Source organism: Chiloscyllium plagiosum, chromosome 27 (assembly GCF_004010195.1).
Source record: "Chiloscyllium plagiosum isolate BGI_BamShark_2017 chromosome 27, ASM401019v2, whole genome shotgun sequence".
In the NCBI taxonomy this organism is placed as follows: domain Eukaryota; kingdom Metazoa; phylum Chordata; class Chondrichthyes; order Orectolobiformes; family Hemiscylliidae; genus Chiloscyllium; species Chiloscyllium plagiosum.
Genome location: NC_057736.1, coordinates 21,182,122 through 21,203,130, shown reverse-complemented (window position 1 = coordinate 21,203,130; position 21,009 = coordinate 21,182,122). Strand labels below are relative to the sequence as shown.

The 21,009-nt window shown below is 40.7% G+C and overlaps 1 long non-coding RNA gene across 1 annotated transcript; it reads right to left on the bottom strand.

The window, feature by feature from the left end:
* Positions 1 to 2,327: 2,327 nt before the first annotated feature.
* LOC122563429 lies at positions 2,328 to 18,782 on the bottom strand. Its single transcript, XR_006315599.1, has 3 exons — positions 18,559 to 18,782; positions 15,037 to 15,108; positions 2,328 to 3,469 (listed from the first exon to the last, which is right to left on the bottom strand). It is a non-coding gene; the product is annotated as an uncharacterized LOC122563429 (long non-coding RNA).
* Between the last annotated feature and the right edge of the window lie 2,227 nt (positions 18,783 to 21,009).

Here is a 21,009-nt window from a genome sequence, read left to right as displayed (position 1 = left end):
CAGCCTCCTTGGGCCATCCTCTGATTCCTGATAAAGAGCTTATGCCCAAAACGTTGACTCTCCTGCTCCCCGGATGCTGCCTGACCTGCTGTCCTTTTCCAGCACCACACTCTTGATTCTGATCTCCACCATCTGCAGTCCTCACTTTCTCCTAACTAACGTCCAGCTGATTGCTGTGGTCAGTTTAAGTACCTTTTTTCATTTCTTTGTTGAATCCAGGTACTGAGGTCCTTCTATTCCTTTCTCTTTACTGCAGAGAAAATGCAATGATGCTACTTCCCTCAACTTGCCATGTAGCATTAAGTTTCACATAGAGGTTCCGAAGAGAAGTTATATTAGACTTGAAACATTCTCTCCATAGATACTGCCATGTGGTAGGAGTTTCTCTAGCATTCTCATTATTGACTATCTTAAAATTTATACATCATTTTATATGGTCCCACAGGTAAACAGCAAGTTTGCAATTGTAAGGCTTCATATAACTGCACATTGGATGAATTTCACTTTTTGAACACTGAAGACCATGGAGGAGTGCTTCCAAGCCTTATTAAAGTATGCTATTACTGACTGTTGTCAGAGCTAAGAACTTGTCTTGCTCCTTACATTGCCAACACAGTGGGCAAATTTTAATATACAGTGTGTGGTTCGAATGTGAAATGAACTTCCTGAGGAAATGATGGAGGAGGGTACAATTACAACTTTTAAAATTTGTTCAATGTATCGTTTCAGTTGCATGACACTATAATCTTTTGCGGTAAATTCTGTGTCTTAGGACCCTGTCACCAGCTACCTGATGAAGGAGCAGTGCTCCAAAAGCTAGCACTTCCAAATAAATCTGTTGGACTAGAACCTGGTGTTGTGTGATTTTTTAACATTTAAAAGAATGTTGAACGGATACATGAATAGGAAAGGTTTGGAGGGATTTGGGCCAGGAGCAGGCATGTTGGACTAGTTTAGTTTGGGATTATGTTCGACACTGACTGGCTGTATGACTCTACTACTCTAAGAGACAAAAGAACTGCAGATGCTGGAATCCAAAGTGGACAGGCAGGAGGCTGGAAGAACACGGCAAGCCAGGCAGCATTAGGAGGTGGAGAAGTCGACATTTCAGGAGGGTACACCTGAAATGTCGACTTCTTCAGGAGGGTTATACCTGCACTATTGGAACAGGCAATGAAGTGATATGCTGAGGAATTGAGGGAAAGGGACCAGTGTTCTGAGGTTGAAGATAAGTGTATTGGGGAGGAGGTAGATCTCCTTATGCATTCCAGAGCTGCATCAGGCGCTATAAGCTGATTGATACATATGCTAGTCGATGGAAACAGGGCGCAGCAGACCATCATGGGATGTAAGATAATCATTGGTCACCATGACAGTGTTCCGTTTCCATTGTGGGGGCAGACTGCAGCCTGTATTTAATATTTGCTGCTTGTAGATAAAAACTCATCTTTAGGATGTGACGTATGTTTATGTGCAAAGACGTGAGTCTCAGTGGACATTAAGGACAGGATAGCAGTGACTTAGAGAGAGTGATTAGATGGGGCATGGCTAAGCCTAGAAACACTGGGGCCAGTTGAGTAAACAATGACTTGAGTTATAGAACAAGGTGGTACGCATGTGGGAATGTCAACATGCTAGCTATGAACAGTGAGCAGTGTGACTTTGTGGCTGCTGTCCCATTACTTTGCTGGTGAGGGGCAGCACCAGGTTGCCAGTGCTTGTCCAGGCACATAGCAGCCTTTTAAAGGTGGTGTGTGTGCCAGTGATACCAGTCTTTCTGTGGATGTCTGCTGAATGGTGAGTCATACTGAGGCTAGACAGGTACTAGAGGAGTGGGGGAGGTATTTCATGAAATGAGTTAATTAAGGTGCAGTGAGAGAATTCAGAGAAAAGTCCTCCATGAAAATCATCAAAGGTGTCTCTTATCAAAAAAACAGTTAGATTCAGCACATACAGTATGGTTTTCTTTTTTAAAAAAGCAGAAATGTCTGATTACAATTAACTGGTCAGAATCTTACATGTAGAAGCTGTGCTACCATATTAATGTACATATCTTAAGGCAATGTCCTCAATAAGTAAATGAAACTGATTTTGCCATACTGTTTCAAAATATTGTACAGGATGTTCTATTTTGATTTTAACCAGTTTTGTCAAGGGATGCTGAAGATACTGGATTGCAATATTTCATAATGCACAGTACAACTATAAAACGTTAAACTATTTATTGATCTTATGTAATTAGATCAGTGCTTCTGAAATATCTCCCCACTGTGACCCCACTTTGCAGTTTCAAACTGCTGACACCGGGAGAACGAGAAAGCCGGGCAGTGGGAGTGTGATTGTGGGGGAAACAGTTGAGAGCATGGGGAAGGGTTGGAACAGTGGGGCAGAGGAAGCAAGGTGAAGGGTCAAAGGAGGCAGAGAGGAGCATGAGAGCTGTTTGAATGGCTGCATTTTTTATCTTTTATAATAATATTTTTATATTTATTTTATGTCTTTCCACTGGCCTCTTTGCAGTAGGAGACAGGACTCAAAACATGGTCAATTATGCCACGTTTACCATTCGATAAAAAACACAAGGACCTAAAAAGGGGTCTCACTACTGTTCACACCCAGTCAGAGCTTCATGACAAACATTGCTTCTGGAGAGGTGTCAGCCCCAAATCGTATTTCATCACAGCACTAGGGGTCATAGTGGCAGTTTGTGAAGTATTGGATTAGATTGGGCAAATACTCCATTGCAAGGCAGAGTGATATATCTATTCACAATACAATTTTAAAAGCTGCAATATTCGCAATATTCGAGCCCTCTGCAATGTTTTCCATATCAAAAGAGGCATGTTTGGGATCTATGCCTTCATCAGTGCCAACCGTTCTCCAGTACCTCACCCATATGGCCATATTTCCAAGCTCCAATGTTGGTTGTTCTGCTCCCATGTAATTTGATGCCATGCTATGAGTTTGTACTCAGTCCAAAGAACTATGCACAATGTTTGAAAGGAGATGGAAGAAAATAATTCATTTGGTTTTAAACTTGTTTTTAATTTAACCAGTAAGCAGTTCATTAACTATTAGTTATTGATTCTATCCCAACCTGTGGATCAGAATTAAACATAGCCTCTTAGAGTGACCAGCTAATATACCAGCTCTCATTAGAGGTCCAGGAGAGATACACTCAACATACAGTTATGATTACAAATGCAATTTCTTTTTATCATTTTGAACTCAACCATAAGTAATAATAAAAAAATTAAACAAAATGGTTGCAGACAAAATGTGAAATGTATGGAAAACAGGAATACGATTCCTCAGTAGATTTTGACAAACATGAATTTTATTCCTGCTTCTTCATTGGAGCACATTAATTAAGGACTGTAAGTGTATAACACTTGCAACTGCTACACAATCTTTGGCTTGTGCTCTGCTTTTCTTATTTCTAGTGTGGATTTGAAGCCAGAGTTTTGATCTTCTGCAAAAAAAAAAATTCTTTTTGTGAGTTTTTAGCACAAAAATGACATTAAAACATTAATATGTATACAGAAACCAGATCCACATAGACCCTTTTAAATACCAGTATGAACTTGCAGCAACAAATTCACTTTTAAGACAAGTTAAAGTGGAATGTTGAATCAATGTTTTTTTCTGGGTAAGTGCAAGTTGCATCAGGTTTTTTGAGGGTTTCTCTCCATGAGCGTTTTTTTTTGCCATATCTTGTCAATGCAATGGAACCATACACTAACTGAGTCAGCAATTATTGGAAAGGATGAGAAAGGAAAAGAACAAAGCATTAGACCGGCATATATACTCATATAGTATTGTTCTGTGAATGATGAAACATATCCAATTTTGGGATCAGGTATTGCAGGCACCAGTAGAATTTGTCACTCTCCTCAGTTGTTCTTGAAGTCTTGACAATGAGTCAATGTCTTGAACTAGTAGTTGATTTTGAGTAGGTAGACTCACACTGCTTTATTTTGCAGTGGTCAACCTACAACTAAATAGTTTACTGAGCCATTTCATAAGCAATGAAAAAACAACCACATTACTGACAGTCTGGAGTCACCTGTAGGCTAGTTTGGACAGCAAAATTCCCACTCTTGAAGGCCCATATTAAACCAGATGGGATTTCAACAATAATCAAGTATTTACTTGATTCTTAATATATATTCCAGATTTATTAATTAATTGAATTAACTCCCCAAGCTACCATGTTAGGATTGGATCAGGAACAGTAACCCAGGTTCAATAATAGCTCAATAATATTATCCCTACACTACAATCTCCAACACTGCTGGATAAAAATCATGAGAAATCTTTCCCAACAGTAAATAATTAAGCCTTGCATAAGAAGAGGTTCCTACATCAGTCTTCTGATTATGCTGAGCTAACTGATCTCAGCCAGTAGAAATTTGAAGTAGTACTGTGTGTCTGCCAATTGAAGAAAATGTCCAGCAGGCTGTATTTAAAGAGTGCAGGTGAGATGTTAGATGAGATCAGGATCAGATGTAACTGTTGTGAGAACAGCAATGGACCAGCCAGCTGACAAGCATTGTCAACATTCCCCTGAGAGACAGCCCTTCGGGGAACATACTGAAGGAGGACTGGTAAGGACTGGCATAGGGAAGTGTCCCAGAAAGGAGTCAATACTTTCAATTGCCAAAGAAAAGTAGCAAACAAAATAAAGGGGTGTAACAGCATACAGATCAAATTATATTGCCAAAGGGAAAAAAAAATCATTTTTGAATACCAGGCAGATGATATTGGTATAGCACAAGCAGAGAATGAGCTGTTGGCAAAATAGCAGCCTGGTTTACATAGTGCCCAAATTTCTTTCCAAGTGGAAAAGAGGAAGGGTCACTGGACCCCGAATGTTAACTGATTTCTCTCCAGAGATGCTGCCAGACCTGCTGAACTTTTCCAGCAATTTCTGTTTTTGTTTCTGATTTACAGCATTTTTTCAGTTCTTATTTGAACAAGAATATGCTTGATTAGCAACCATCAATTTGCAGCATTCATTCCTTTCCCATCCCCACGGACCTCCCCAAAGTCTTTCAGTATTTCTAGCAGCTGCTATATTTATGAAAAGAATCATCGTGCTAATTCGTTATCAACCTATTTTTGTGGTACCGCTAGTGATTATTTCATTGCAGGACTACCTATGAAGACATGACAAAGCCACAGAAAAACTGTCTCGTAAACTATGACAACAAACCCTTTTACATGCACGTTGTGGCTTGGAGTTATGGATAGCAAGTTTACAAGCTCCAATTTATTTGCATCAAATTGCTGACCAGGAAATGCTTCCACTCTTGTTGCCTGCCATTGGTACATGTTGGAATGCTCTACAACTTGATACACAACATATTTGATTATATTATGAACACACTATCTATGGCCAGCAAGTCTCTGAATGGGATTCAAAGTTTGTGAGAAGATTTGTAGCTCAGGTGCTCGTTGTTGTGGTTCTGTTCGCCGAGCTGGGAATTTGTGTTGCAATGCTGGAGGAAACATCACAGAAGCGCTTCACAGGAGGTTTCCAAGCACTGAGGATGTCACCTAGACAGGGGCCGAAACGTCTGCAACACAAATTCCCAGCTCAGCTCTCTGAATGGGATTTGAACCTGGAATGTCTGGCTGAGTGGAAGGGATGATCCACGTGACATTTCTCAAGGCAGTCAGCAGCAGTTCAAGGAGCCAGGGCAGGGGAGGAGGACTTTGAGAGCAGCAAGCAAGAACAGTGGTACATCAGGTGTTATAAGTTTTCCCAGAGAGAAATGGAGATGCTTAAAAAATGCCACCATGAGGAAATGATTAGGTTATTTACAGATAATCAGAGGTATCAAGGTAAACTGGTAAACAGACATAGAAAGAGGTTGCACAAAACATCCACATTGTCCCTCGTAACTAAAGTACAGAAAATGTAAAGACCTGAACAGAAGTGGTGAGTCTCCTTTGAGCTTCTCGTACCTATTTCACTATCCGCCAAGGATTTTATTCTTGTGTCAGCATCAATCCTGCCTTCCCAAAAAGTACTTCTTTGTACAGCTTTGCTGTCACACAGTCAATATCTGTTATTGCATAACTAATTCTCCCTTGACCTCAACGGTTGCTTCCTCGTGTTATTAGTCAAACCTTTGATTACCTGGTGCCACCATGCTCAAAGTCAATGTCCAGGGCACATACTGACCTCTTTCACTTCTCTTGGACAAAGAGCTGAAAGATGAAGAGGGAGGTAAACAGCAAAGGAAGTAAATCTTCCATCCAACAAAGACTGCTACTTGGGACGGGGCAACAATTAACTTAATCGATACAAAAATAGCATGCAGCAATTGGAAAGGCAAGAAGGGAGATACAAGGCAATTGCTTGGACATCACTGAATCCTGTTCCCTTTAACTTTCTCATTGCCATTTTTCAAGGTTATCAACTTGGCAATGTGTTGCAATGTACTCTTAGTTTACGAATTCCACTGTGACTACATACTACCCTTTGACACTCTCACTTTTTTTCTAAGTCTGATGACCCAGATGCTCTAGAGAGAGTGAAACATCCTCAAGAGATTCCACATCATTTGCCTTTACCCAACAAAGCACCACACAGCAATCAGCAAATGTGTGGCATAGACAATGAGTCGGAAAGATGACGACTGGGAGTGTCAAGGAACATAATGAGCAGGAGCAAATAGAGATGGTGGAGACAACCCAGGAAAGAACTGATCAGATGTCAAGCTTCATATCTCAGTTTTGCTGAAAAGACAAGGACATAAACTGGCTAGAATCCAGCCATAAAGACAAAGATGACTTCTGTTCACCAGCAATTGCTGAATGCATCAGACCTCCTGCAAGGGAGCTGTGGTGATACAAACATGTTCTCAAACAGAACATTCATTGTAATCCCCTTTACTTTGATGTAAAATCATGGCCATGCTCAGGGAAAAACGTTCAAATCCTTGCTGGACCTTAATTTACAAATTCCATCACAGAATCGGAGATTATCCAAATGCAGACAAACATTAAGAAGGATTAATTTGTATTAGAAATGAGTGGAATGGAATGTGTAGCCTGATCATGAGACTTGCAGATGTAGTGATGACTTTGACCCTTTCTACAATATCAAACCTTTTTATAAAATTAGTCCACCTGGGATGTTATAACACAAGTTAGCAAAGGGCTCAGTCCTGGGAATACTGTTGTTCATAAACTTTAAAAAAAAAGAGAAAAGTGCTGAGAGATATACAAACCCCAAAATATCAAGGTGATATGAAGCAACTTATGACTTTACTGAGGAAGGCATTCGAAGGGACTTAGAATATATATCAAAATAAGCTCTAAAGACAGTGTCTCAGTCACTGTATTTGTGAGACCAGCTTTGGTGTGTGGTTGACAAATTTAGTCTCCCCAACTTTATAAAAGGTAACAATATATTGGTAGAAAGTTCATAAAATAGAGACATGGTAATTCTAAATCTATTGAGTCTAAATAACAAAGAAATAATTGGGCAACAAATGTTCTTGTGACTCATGAAAAGAAGCAAATAGGACACTTTTTGAGTCTTCATAATGTCGGAATGGGCAGGGTGACTTGCTCAAGTGATGTGTTGAGAATTTGTAAGTACAGCTATAAAATTCAAAGTTCCTGTAGTGATTATAATGAGGCCAACCAGGTGGACTTCACAGAATGAGTTCCCTGATTGGGGCTGCTAATTGGGTCCAATCAGGGAGCCCTGGCTGACAGATATAAACAGGAGTGTCAGAGGTTCTGTTCACTCTGAGAGCCAGCTCTGAGGAAGCTGGATCAGTGTCAAGGACTCGCCACGTAGAAATAAAAGATGTCTTGGTGACAGGATACCGTCTGTGAAGTGATTTCAGGGTTAAATTTCATTTTGATTACTATTCAGGCAAGCAGTGCAAGAAATACCTGGCAGCATGGAGGAGACAACATGGCACTCACAATTGTGGTCCTGCCTCAATATAATGTGGTTGCTAATCTGACAGTGCAATGCCTGCTCCTCAACAAAACAGTTTTGCCAATCTGAAATGCTAGGTATAAAGGGCTGGGTTTAACTGAGGTTTAAAGGGAATTTCAATATTGAAATGAAACCTAACAGCAGGTTAGAGGAGCAGGAACATAATTAACAAATTCTATGGCAACAAATACTTTAAATCCTTAAAGACTCAATATACATGAGCTACTGCAATGAAAATGATATTTGGCTTCCATCCAGCTTTCCCTCATGACAATTGAGGATCCCTTTAATTTTCACTGGAATATATGATTTCTTTATATTTTAATATCATTTGAGAGTCTGGATTTTTAACTAGTAGCATGTCAATTCTGATCTGTGCAAATAAATATAATGCTGTTGGCCCCTCCATGCAAGCCATAGATCATAAATAATGGTATTCCACTCATGAGACATTGCCCAACTGAAAATGAAATTTATCCCAATAGGTTCCTATTACCTAACAAATTCTCAAGCAGTCAGTCAATGAGGAGATTGAATGGTTAACTTATCCACATTACTGATGTCATGTTGTTAATGGGCAATTGTTTCCAATGGGAGAATTGTAGAAGTGCACAGACTAAACATTGAAGAGCATTAGAATGTTTTCAGTTGGAAGGATTACAGAAAGAGGTTTTTTTGCACAAGGTCAACATCTTTGGAAAGCTTTTTGTTTTCCCTTTACAGATGTTCTGGTTAAAGTTAGATAAATGAAGCAGTTCTTCTAGAGAAAGGACAGAGTGCACAAGAGTTAGGAAATAAATTATCTCAATGTAAGGGTTTTAGTTTGAAAGTCCGAGACAAGAATATCTGATTAAAACTCTAATGGGGTTGTTCAACGTTGGGAAAGTCTAACCTCAGTTGTGAAAGTGTTCAAGGAAGAGCCCATCAAACTCTCAAGAGTGGGAAGTGGAAGCAATAGTTAGGTCAAATCTTACAGATGAGAGAGGGAAGTGAATTCTCTCTAGTGTTTGACTGCTGTAAAGAGTTGCTTTTGATATAAATGGAATATGCAGTTTTACTTCATGCTCAAAAAGTTTTCAAATTGTGTTATGTGTAATAAACTGATTTTTTTTTCTATTTTATCTTTTTGTTTGCATAATAAGCTCCTGTTTTACTGTTAAAATCAAAACCGAAACACTTCATGCTTAGGTTTGGTTAAATAAAGAAAAATGATGCATGAAACCACATTTCGGTCTGGGATTTGACTTGTCCAATTATGACATGAGCTGAGATCATACAATTACTTCCAGCTTCTACATCGGTGGACTATCGGTGGACAATGCCAGAGAGCTGAGATGCTCATTGTGTCTGGGAATCCTTACTGCATCATTTGGTTCTGATTTAAAAAATAGAATCATAGAATCCCTATAGTATGGAAGCAGTGTAGAAATAATGCAAGCAGAACTGGCCACCTGGATATAAGTCCATCCAGAAACTGGGACAGTTGGCATTTCTCAATAGTTGGAGAAGCAACACTACTAAGGTTATTATGGCAACCTTCATAAGTTTTGAACAAAAATAGACATTAAAAAAAGTATTTTTCACTGTCTAAGTATGAGTAAGTGATTCTGCCAACAAGTTAAATTAGTTGAGTCAAGTTGATACTCTTAAGCTGTAATTTGAACAATACCTGTCAAGAAGGACCTAAGGAGTACAGAGCTATTGATATATCTGACTGACTCACAATGGGCTAAAAAACCAAAACAGATATGTCAATGAGCAAACAGAATCTACAGAGAAGTGCAACTATGGAAGGAATGAGTTTGATGAGGCGAATGGCTTTCTCAAATGCCAAGTTCTTCTAAATTCTCATCTTGTTTCGCAGAATTTGGTTTGAATGAGATTCGAGCTGAAAATTTTCCAGCAACACATTTTCAGCTCTGATCTCCAGCATCTGCAGTCCTCACTTTCTCCTTGAATGAGATTCCTTCAACGTTGTCACCGACTGTTGTCAGAATTTCAATCTTTTTAATATAATTTTGAAGCACAGAAAAAAGCATAGCAAACTAGGCCAAAATAGTTTATTTTCATCCATAGAGCACCAGAGACCTCTGCCATCATTTTGTCTCAGCCCCACTTTAGGAATGGCCCACGTGAACTCTTCCGAAGGCCATTGTATTTCCACTCTCTGGGTGTACTGCTCTCCAACTGCAACCCTCCCAACCTTACTCCAGCTGGGGTTCTTTGAAAGCAAGGAAGTGGGAGCAGTCAGTGCAGACAGATCTTTGGTTCTGTCCTGGACTCTTAAACAGAGTCTCCCAGCTGAACACCTCAACATGCCTGAATTGCAAAACTCCAACAGATTTCTGCTGAACTTATGAATCAAGTCTACTGGAGAATGTAGATGAATTTAGCCCCAGTCATTGTCATTTGGTAATCCTTGTTTCCAGAAATGTCATTATTTTTGAACTCTAAGCTAAATTTTTTTAATGAAAGGAGGCTTACTTCCTCTCTTCCTGAGCTGGGACAGATCTCAAACACATGTTTGCTTATTCTTTGACCTGGAGTTTTCATGATAAGGTTTGTTAGTTTTTTTGATCTCTGACACTTTCTGCCATCAAGATGGTGTTGCTTCCTGTCCTTATTTTTTTCTCTCTAGGTGGTTCAAACAATAACAATGTGAAGTTCTGCAGGGGAACTGCTTGTCTTTTGTTAATCCTCATCAGCGGTTTTAGAAACTTGGTCTCTCCTGTAGGTCAGGTGAATTCTTCAGCCCATTTTTTTGAAAAAAGATTCCTAACTTAAAATCTTTTCTTTGAAAAAGAAATTCTAGGTATTTAACCTGTTGAAGGAATTAAAGATTAACAGTCCATGTATTAACTACAGCCTTCATCCAAGCCATAGATCACAAATAGCTGAGAGTTCAGAACTCCATCCTCATTACTCCACTCCTTAAAATTGGCCCAACTGAAAATGACTCATTTATCCCAATAGTTTCCAATTGGTTAACAAATTCTCTACCAGTCTAATATGTTAGCCCAACACCATGAACTTTCACTTTGTGCAGTACCCTATAATGTGGCACATTCTTGAATGCCTATTAGAAATCCAAGTAGACCAAGTATACATATTCCTTATTATCCATCCTGCTTGTTACATGCTCAAAAGATGCATCCTTAGGTTCAGTTCCACAGATGGTGACAGCAACCTAGTATGCTATCTATATGATACCTAGAAATACTTTTGACCATTAGGGTCCTCACAGATAAGCCTGATTCAGTTCTTACCAAATGTTAACATTTATGGACGATACTGTGGTTGAATGGTAATATAAGTCCTTCACAGTACTTTTCTCACTGAAGCCCAAGAGCATTGAACATTTATGAACATCCCTAATGCTTTCGATGAATTGTGAACTCAGAAGTACAAGAGGATTAATTCACAATCTTCCATTCATAGAATTTACAGCATAGGAACAGGTTGTTTCACGCAACTTTTTATGCTTCACATTGGCTTCCTGCAATATACCTCATCTAACGCTCATTAACATAATCCTCTGGTCCATATTCCCTCGCATATTGATCATGTTTTCCAGTAAATGCATCAATGCTATTCACAAGAATTATGACATTCCAAGTTCTCTCAGCAATCCATAAAGAAAGGAAAGAAGTGATCATTAAGAAAAGACAGCATGTTCACCCTATCCTGAAGGGCTTATGTTTGAAACGTTAACTCTCCTGCTCCTCGGATGTTGCCTGACCGGCTGTGCTTTTCCAGTGACACACTTTTTGACTATCACCCTTCGAGTGCAAGTCCCTGTTGCTGAATTTACCCTTGTGAATGGAATCCTAACTTTTCTTTCTATGTGTTGCCACTCATTCATAATCAGCTGCGACTTCGTTGTCATGCTGGTATTTTGCATCAACATTTTCAAGTTATAATACAAGGAAAAAAGCTTTTCCTTTTCTTTCCCACTGTCTGTCTAATATTAGCTTTGAACAGAAACTGTACTGATTCATTTTTGCCAGACTTACTGGAAACAGTTTCATTGTCTAGACATTTTTCCAAAAATATTTAATACCCAAGTTCCTTAACTCAGCTCAACCAGAAGCACTGTAACTGTGAAGAACACAGTTGATTGTGTAACAGGCAAATTGACTACTACAAAATTAATCAGCTGGATCTTTGTGGGGGTAAAGTAATGGTAGGTTAGATATTGTCCATTGTGATGGAAGAGACTGACTTCATCTTATGGCAACAAGATAACCTCATGCAGTTAAGTTGGAAACTAAGGGAAGTTACTTGTCAACTCATGGTTGGGTTGGCACTTAGGCTCATTGAGTCAATTGATGCTAATTATCCCCAAATTTAGTCATGGTTCAAAGATTAATTTCAAGTAACAGATCTTTCCCTTGCCTCCCTAACATGGCCAAGCAAATCCCTTCATGTTCTTTTGCGGCCCTTGGCTCTATCTCCCCGGAGCTTTTGTCATGATGCTGTCTGTAAGCCTTAACCTACCTCACATCTGAGTTCACGGATCCCACAGTATCTGACAGGCTTTGAATTTTTTTGGACCAACCCCTCAGAAGGAACAACACTATTCAATTATCCAATCTGTGGGCTAGAGCAATGTCAATTCCATTATATTCCACTTTGGGTCATCAAAGTTTGCAAATTATCCATATTCAGGCAATGTAGAGATAGAGAATTGAAAACCACCGGATCGTGCTGGTGAATTTTTAGACCATGTTGCTCTTTGTTGTGCACGTAAGCTATCTTATTCTTAGCTTCCCAGTTACTGTTGCAATCTTGTTAAATTTTCATACCAATTGTTTGTTAAATTCACCACAGGAAGGTGAGACTGATAATTGAAAACCCCCCCCCGTACCTTCCCCTGCAACCATATGTGGTGAAACGGTTAAAAATTATGTCCCAATACATGTTACTGTTGCAATCTTGTTAAATTTTCATACCAATTGTTTGTTAAATTCACCACAGGAAGGTGAGACTGATAATTGAAAACCCCCCCCGTACCTTCCCCTGCAACCATAAAAAATGCAAAATCTACACCCCACCACCCACCTCCATCTAGGGCTCCAGCGTAGTTTATTGCAACTGGGCTTCTCAAACTGGGGAGACCAAATGTAAACTCAAGGCATGTTTCACTGAGAATCTCAGTCGGGTCTGCAGGGGCCAACCTGACTACCCAGTCACTGGCCATTTTAATTCCCCCTTCTCACTCCCTTTCCGACATGACCATCCTCGGCCTCCTCCATTGCCACAATGAATCAGACCGCAAATTGGAGGAACAACACCTCATCTTCTGCCTGGGCAGCCTCCAGCTCAGTGGACTCAACATTGAGTTCTCCAATTTCAAATAACCTCCCTTCCCATCTCCAGACTCCCTTCCCAGCCCTTCCTCCTCCCTTCCATTCCCCTCACAATCCCTTCCTTCCAGCTACCAGCCGGATTCATTCCTCCTATTGACCAACCAGGTTCTGTGTTCACCTCTACCTGTGTTCACCTATCCCTACCTCACCATTCTGCCCCCTCGCCATCTAAAGCCCTCCCCCACCTTCATCTGCAGCTCCCCTTACACCCACCCACAGTCCTGAAGAAGGGTTACAATCGAAACATTGACTTCTCCACCTCCTGATGTTGTCTGGCTTGCTATGTTTTTCCAGCCTCCTGCTTGTCTCCCTGGGATTCCAGCATCTACAATTTTTTTGACTCTAAGTTTGTACCACTGATAATTGGTAGCAGTTTTTATGGTTTGGAACCACTAATGTAATGCTAACTCACCACATTGGACCAAAAAAGTGAATAATTGAAACTGTGGATCTTGTTCCTTCAAGTAGTGAATTGCTTAGAGATTCCTTAAAATTCAAAGGCTTGGTGGGTTGTTGGGAAGCAGCTCCCCAGCCATTAGAATCAACTGCCCAAACGTTATCAACAGGGACCCAAAAGAAATGCTCCACCGCAGGCTCCCTGAGTATGCGAGGAAGGAATCCTGGACAGTGGACGTAGGGGAAGGATTTAGAGTCATAGTCACAGAGATGAAAGCATGAAAACAGATCCTTCAATCCAACTTGTCCATGCCGACCTGGTACCCTAACCTAATCTAGTCCCATTTGCCAGCACTTGGTCCATATCCCTTTAAACCCGTCCTATTCATATACACACCCAGATGCCTTTTAAATGCTGTAATTGTACCAGCCTCTACCACTTCCTCTGCAGCTCATTCCATCCACGCTTTACCCTCTGTGTTAAAAGGTTGCCCCTTAGGTCTCTTTTATATCTTTCCCTTGTCTATTTATCTTGTCCATACCTCTCATGATTTTATAACTTTCTATAAGGTCACCCCTCAGCCTCCGATGCTTCAAAGAGAACAGCCCCAGCCTGTTCAGCCTCTCCCTATAGCTCCAACCCTCCAGCCCTGGCAATATCCTTGTATATCTTTTCTAAACCCTTTCAAGTTTCATAACATCCTTCCGATAGGAAGGAGACAGGAACTGCACACAATATTTCAGAAGTAGCCGAATTAATATCCTGTACAGCCGCAACATGATCTCCCAACTCCTGTATTCAATGCTCTGACCAATCAAGGAAAGCATACCAAATGCCTTCTTCACTATCCTATCTACCTGCGACTCCACCTTCGAGGAGCTATGAACCTGGGCTTCCACTCCCAATAGGAGAAAGTGAGGACAGCAGATGCTGGAGATCAGAGTCAAAGAGTGTGGTGGGTAATAGTGTTAGGTTGGAAAGGAGGGTGGAGTGAATAGGTGGGAAGGAAGATGGACAGGTAGGACAGGCCATGATGGTGATGCTGAGTTGGAGGGTTGCAACCTTGTTAAGATGGGGGGAGGGGAAATGAGGAACCTAGTAAAATCCACATTGATTCCGTGTGGTTGGAGTGTGCCAAGGCAGCAGAGGAGGCATTCTTCCTCCAGGTGTCGGGTGGTTAGGGAGTGGTAATGGAGGAGGTCCAGGACCTGTAGGTCCTTGGCGGAGTGGGAGGGGGAGTTGAAGTGCATATGGCAGCCACTGGCCCACAACAAAATCACACAACGAAACATTAAAAAACAACTTACCGGCCTGTTCTCTTCTGGCCAAAGTTTTGCTCTGGTGGAGAAACAGGCTCCACTCTCCCCTTCAGGCTTCAGCTTATAAAAGATCAGAGAGGAGAAAGTGAGGACTGCAGATTCTGGAGATCAGAGCTGAAAAATGTGTTGCTGGAAAAGCGCAGCAGGTCAGGCAGCATCCAAGGAGCAGGAGAATCGATGTTTCGGGTATGAGCCCTAGAAGGGCTCATGCCCGAAACATCGATTCTCCTGCTCTTTGGATGTTGCCTGACCTGCTGCGCTTTTCCAGCAACACATTTTCAGCTATAAAAGATCAGAGCCCAGCAACATTGTCTGATCTAAATGTTTGAAAGTGCAGTCAACAGAGATAAACATCCACCTAATTCTAGTTCCTCTGCATAACTTCGGACACATGTGGGGTATTAATGTTGCCACTCTACACTCGCAAGATAGCCTTCTCCTACATTGATCATACTTAGGCTTCTATTTCTGTCCTTCGACTTTCAATATTCTCCTTTGTTCACTGTATCTACCTGAGGTATAAACAGCTTTCTCATTCATTTAATATAACTGAAGGAAGTAATTGAATTAACCACTGGAGTTTCCACTTTATGCTATTTTTAGACACATTAGCTAATATATTCATATATATTCCTGTTATACCTCTGTAGTCATTAGGGGGACCACGAACAGCGTTAAAATGGAAAAAACAGAATCCCCTGTAAATGTATCATTGATATCCACAGAGCAGAGGGAACTAAACATTCACATTTTTCATATAAGAATCTTTCAGTAGTGAATTATACATTTTTTTTAAAAAAGGTTGTTCTTTTTCATCCAGACTAAAAATAAAATGACTGCAGCCAGTAGTGTTATAGGAATTCCCCAGGTATTTATTCTAATTGCTGAAGTAGATGTAAAAGGTTTGGCAGTCGCTTGATAAGAGATGTAGCGGGATGGAGTGAAACCACAAGTTGCAGGGAGTGTTAAGATATCTGACCTTTCAGTCTCTGCAGACTTTGGAAACCATGTAAGAACAGTGGGTCTGCCACTAACTGATCATGACGGAATCTTTACTGGATTTCCAATTTCACTTTACTGTAAATGAAGCAATTGGATAAGATTTTCCTGCATTTATTTATTTGAATTTAAAAAAAATTCTTTCCAGCAAGTGCAGGTCAACATCACACAACCAACCACAGAATAGTGCAAACTGAAACCCTTAACTCAGAAAGTAATTAACTAATTGTTCTGGTGCAGAGGTATTCGCTCGTGAAGGAGGTACAAATGAATATTGTTTGGGCAGAGCAAAGGAAGACTTACTTTCTATCTGAATGTAATATATTTGACTGAGGAGTGCTTGCAAAAAGGATGCAAACTCATGAGAAGATTTCATTGCTTTGCACTGCTGTTTGAGCTGTATTTTTTTTTAAATTGCACGAGAAATACATTTCCAAATGAATAAAATAGCCTAAAGTCTCCATCTGAGAAAATCAAATACCCAACATTTGTGCTAAAATTCAAATTGAAGGAAATGCATCCATGCAATATTGAAGTCATATTTGCTAGTTATCGAATTGATGATGAGTACAATATAATATAAAGGCATTGCTTTAAACTTTACACATAAAGAAAAAAAACTATCTCCATTTTACTTCATTACATCCACTCTCCTTGAGAATCATTTTATTTCCAACAGTTTTTCCAATTTTTTGGAGGGGCATATGCAAAAAAAAAAGGATTATTTGAATTTGAAGGTTTTCATAAATAATTTCAAGCCACTTGAGAAGAAGCTAAATATTGCATAGGTCAGATCCATTCAGTGACTGGAGGAGACGCTCACTACAGCTTGACTTCACTGTCTAAATAAATAAAATACTCAAAACCATTGGCATTGAGGAGTCAAATTCTGCAAAATTGTTTTTCCACCATCATTACAACCAGTAAGTGGGACAGATATTTAATATCCCTTTTTTTAAGTCCCTATATAAATAGACTGATCAGTTCATGCAAGTAATAAAACTTATCCTTTTTAAAACCGTAAGTATTTTCTATGACATAAGTTATTGAAAACAAAGTTCAAATCACCCATCAGGTTAAGGTCAAGTGTGCATTGAAAATTGGAAGTCAGCTGAGACTTTGGAGTCCTGTTGGGATTTTTAGAGGGAAGCTGGGGATAGGAGAGAGTCAGTGACCAATGTACCTCCTATTCACTTGCTGTGAAGTCCATTGAAGAACAGTTGTTAGGATTGAGAGGAACAGAGTCAAATTTGTAATGTTATTAAGAGAAAATAAAGAGAAGCATAGTGGTAATGTCCCTATCTCTAGATCAGAAGGTCTGGGTTCAAATGAGATGCCCACAAAGTTGTACCATTGCAAGTCCATACAGATTGATAAAAAAAAAGGGAAACCATCTTTGTACTGTTGGGAACACCTTGTGGTTTCTGAAGGAAAGATTGTCGACAAGAAAGTCTAAAAACAGATGCTCATGCATTAGCACTATGCTGTCCCCACAAGTAGAGTAGGTCCAAACTTAGGTTGTGATCATTTGGGCTCTTTTATGGACTGTGAGAATGCTAGCTCTCTGCCCTCAAGCCTGCTCCACCTCTCAGTGCACTAATTGCTGCCATATACCTTTTGGAATTGCACTCCATGAGGTCATTCATGCCTCCAGTGCCCTCCTACAGTCTCTAGCTTCACTGATCTAGACTTTTCCTATTAACAAAAATCACTTCATTTCATTGATGCTGATGCTACATGGGGTCAGGACCTACAAATGACTTAGACAATGGGTTCCTGACCTCAACTTGCTAATTCAATCCATTTCGGAATTATCTGACAGCCACAAACAAAAAGCTTGTATTTATATAACGGCTTTTCTGACTTTAGGCTGTTCCAAAGCATTTTACAATCAATGAGATACATTTGAAGTTTAATCATGTCGGACAGAATTTTATAGAGGTCTGAAGAACATTAGTTATGAAGAAGGAGATGGCATTGGTCAGGGTGACACTAGGCACACGGATACACAAGATGGCCACTGAACCATCAGTTGCCCAATTTGACACACAAGATGGTCGCCGAATCACAATATGGAGAGAAGCAGCAGAGCAGATACAGACACTGCCTGGGGCCTCCAGAATGCCAGCACAATGCACTCACAAACCAGTTGATTAGTTTAAGGCAGGTAGAGGACAGAATACACATGAGTAACAAACACTGCCTGCCAAAGTGTCTGGTCCAGGCAACATCTCTTATAGAAATGCTAACAGCTTGATACAGACTCAATACAAAATGCTAATAGCCAGGGCTGCAGTAGTCATCCTTCTCAGGAAGAGCGATTAGCACCCATTACTACAGCAATGGATTTCCATTGAAACTGACAATGTCTACACTGAAGCTGACAATGACCATGCGGAAATTAACAAAGACTGCACTGGAACTGACAAAGACTGTATCAAAACTATCAACGATTTTGCAATGATTGCCATAAACAAACCATGTTACAAAGACAATAATGTCATCACTGACCTATTGCATCACAAGATATAAAAAAGTTTCTTGACATGTGCTTCGAGTTGAGAGAAGACTTGCAGCTGACCACTGTGCTGTTGGTGTCTTTCTCTCCCCGGAGCTTCGGTATTTCCTGGTACAATAAACCCTGTCATTGAACCCTGATTCTGACTGAGACTGGTGTTTTTGCCCATAACAGGTAAAATGAGATCTGTAGTAGTATTATTTGAAATGTCTGGCAAAGCCTATCTCAAAGTTTGGACCAACCTACTGTACCTTCCTTGCTTTTATCAAGTGGTAAAGAGAGTTTCTCATTAAACAGCAGGAAGTTACCAATTAAAGGGGATTGTTGCTTGTTAAATATCTTATTATCACCACAATTCATCTCATTAATATTAGGATTCCTATCTTACCAAATAGCTAAACAAGTCAGCTGTCAGGAATTCCCATTCTGGATTCAGAGCAGACACCTGGTGACTTCCACTCCCACTTGCTTGAAAAGACCTCAATGTTGAATATCAGGTACCAAACAGTACCTCATGGCACACTGTGTATGCCTGCCACATGTGACTCACATTCACAGACATTAGTATCCAACATATGACAGCCTCTAAGAATCATAATGATACATCTCCAATCTACTGATAGCACACTTCAATACTGTACCTCAGGCTGCATTGGAAACTATCACTGTAATGCTGCAGCAATTTCCCTAGGAAGTACTGAGGAACAAAGGGACCTTGGTGTACAGGGTTGGAACTGGGATAAGGTGGGGGAGGGGAAATGAGGAAACTGGTGAAATCCACATTGATCCCGTGTGGATGGAGGGTCCCAAGGCGGAAGATGAGGCAGTTTTCCTCCAGGCATCGTGTGGCGATGGAGGAGACCCAGGACCTGCATGTCCTTGGTGGAATGGGAGGGGGAGTTGAAGTCCATGGGGCAGTCACTGGCCCACAACAAAGCCACACAACGAAACATTAAAAACAACTTAGAGGTTGTTAGCTCAGATAGATAGGATGGTGAAGGCAGTATACAAGATGCTTATCTTAGTTAGCCAGGGCATAGTAAATAGGAGCAAGGAAGTCCTGTTACAGTTTTATACAACATTTGTTAGGCTTCAGATGGAATACTGTGTGCAGTTCTGGTCACCACATGATCAAAGCGGTATGATTGCACTGGAAAGGGTGCAGAGGAGATTCATCAGCATGTTTCCTGGAATGAAAAGTGTCAGTTAGGAGGAGGGGCTGAATGGGCTGAGCTGTTTTCATTGGAGCACAGGACGCTGAGGGGGAATCTGATAGAGATATAAAAACATGATGACAGGCATAGACAGAGTAGATCGTGAGAATTTGTTCCCCGTGGGATGTGTCTAAAACCAGAGGGTGTAAGTTTAACATGAGGAGCAAGTGGCCTAGAGGAAATCTGAGAAAAATAAATTTCTCTCAGTGGGTGGTAGAAATATGGAACATGCTGCCTGAGAGAGAGGGGGGAGGGCAGGTTCCATCAACATTTAAGGAGCATCGGGGATGAGCATTTAAAATGCCAGGCCATAGAGGACTATGGACCAAGTACAGGTAAATGGGATTTGTGAAGTTTGGTGTTGTGGGTCTACATAGACATGGTGAGCAGAGGGTCTGTTTCCACACTGCATGATTCTCTATGTGACTCTAAGGACGCTATGTACTCAGGGACATGCATCCTGCTCAAACAGTGGATCTACCTGGGTCTCCAACCTGTTTGTTTACTGACATAGTGCTCACTCACTCTGGGCCTACTTGGATTCTCACAAAATGCCTTGCCTTTTTGCACTTTTCTTTCTCAACAGGAGATACCATGATCACATGATTTCTGTTTAGCACAGGCACAAATTCAAGAAGCTTGTCATGGTTGTCATCAGGCCCCAATCAGTTGCGGTGTTAGCTGTCATTCAGTGGATCTGGCTCAGTAATTCAAGAGCAACCTCTGACATCAGTCCAGAGGTTTAGACTTGGTCAGTCAGCCACCCGAATGCTCTCCATCTAAGACAAGAGGAGCCCAACATCCATCTTGATTCTTTCTGCTCTAACGAGAGCTGTTTTCCTATTGGAAAAAGAGAAAAGCAGATATTAAGGGAAATGAAAGGGAGCGTCACTGTTTTTACTGCCGGTGCAGATGGAGCGGCGTCCCAGGCGAGTGAGTAGGCAGCACAGAGAGTAGGCAGATTAATGGTGTCAGGGGTTGAGGGCCAGTGACAGTGAATGAGGGAAGATATTGCAGGCATTAATGAGAGTGTTAGAGCATGAATCTTGGTGAGAGGTGGGTACAGTGGTAGAGACTGAGTGAGCGGGTCTTTGGAAAGAAGATGGTGGCACTTACAATGGCGGATTGGAGAAGGTCATTAAATTTTTTCCTACATTGTTGTGTATTCATTCAGACAGGTCAGTCAGCATTCGAGGAGCAGGAAAATCAACATTTCGGGCAGGAGCCATT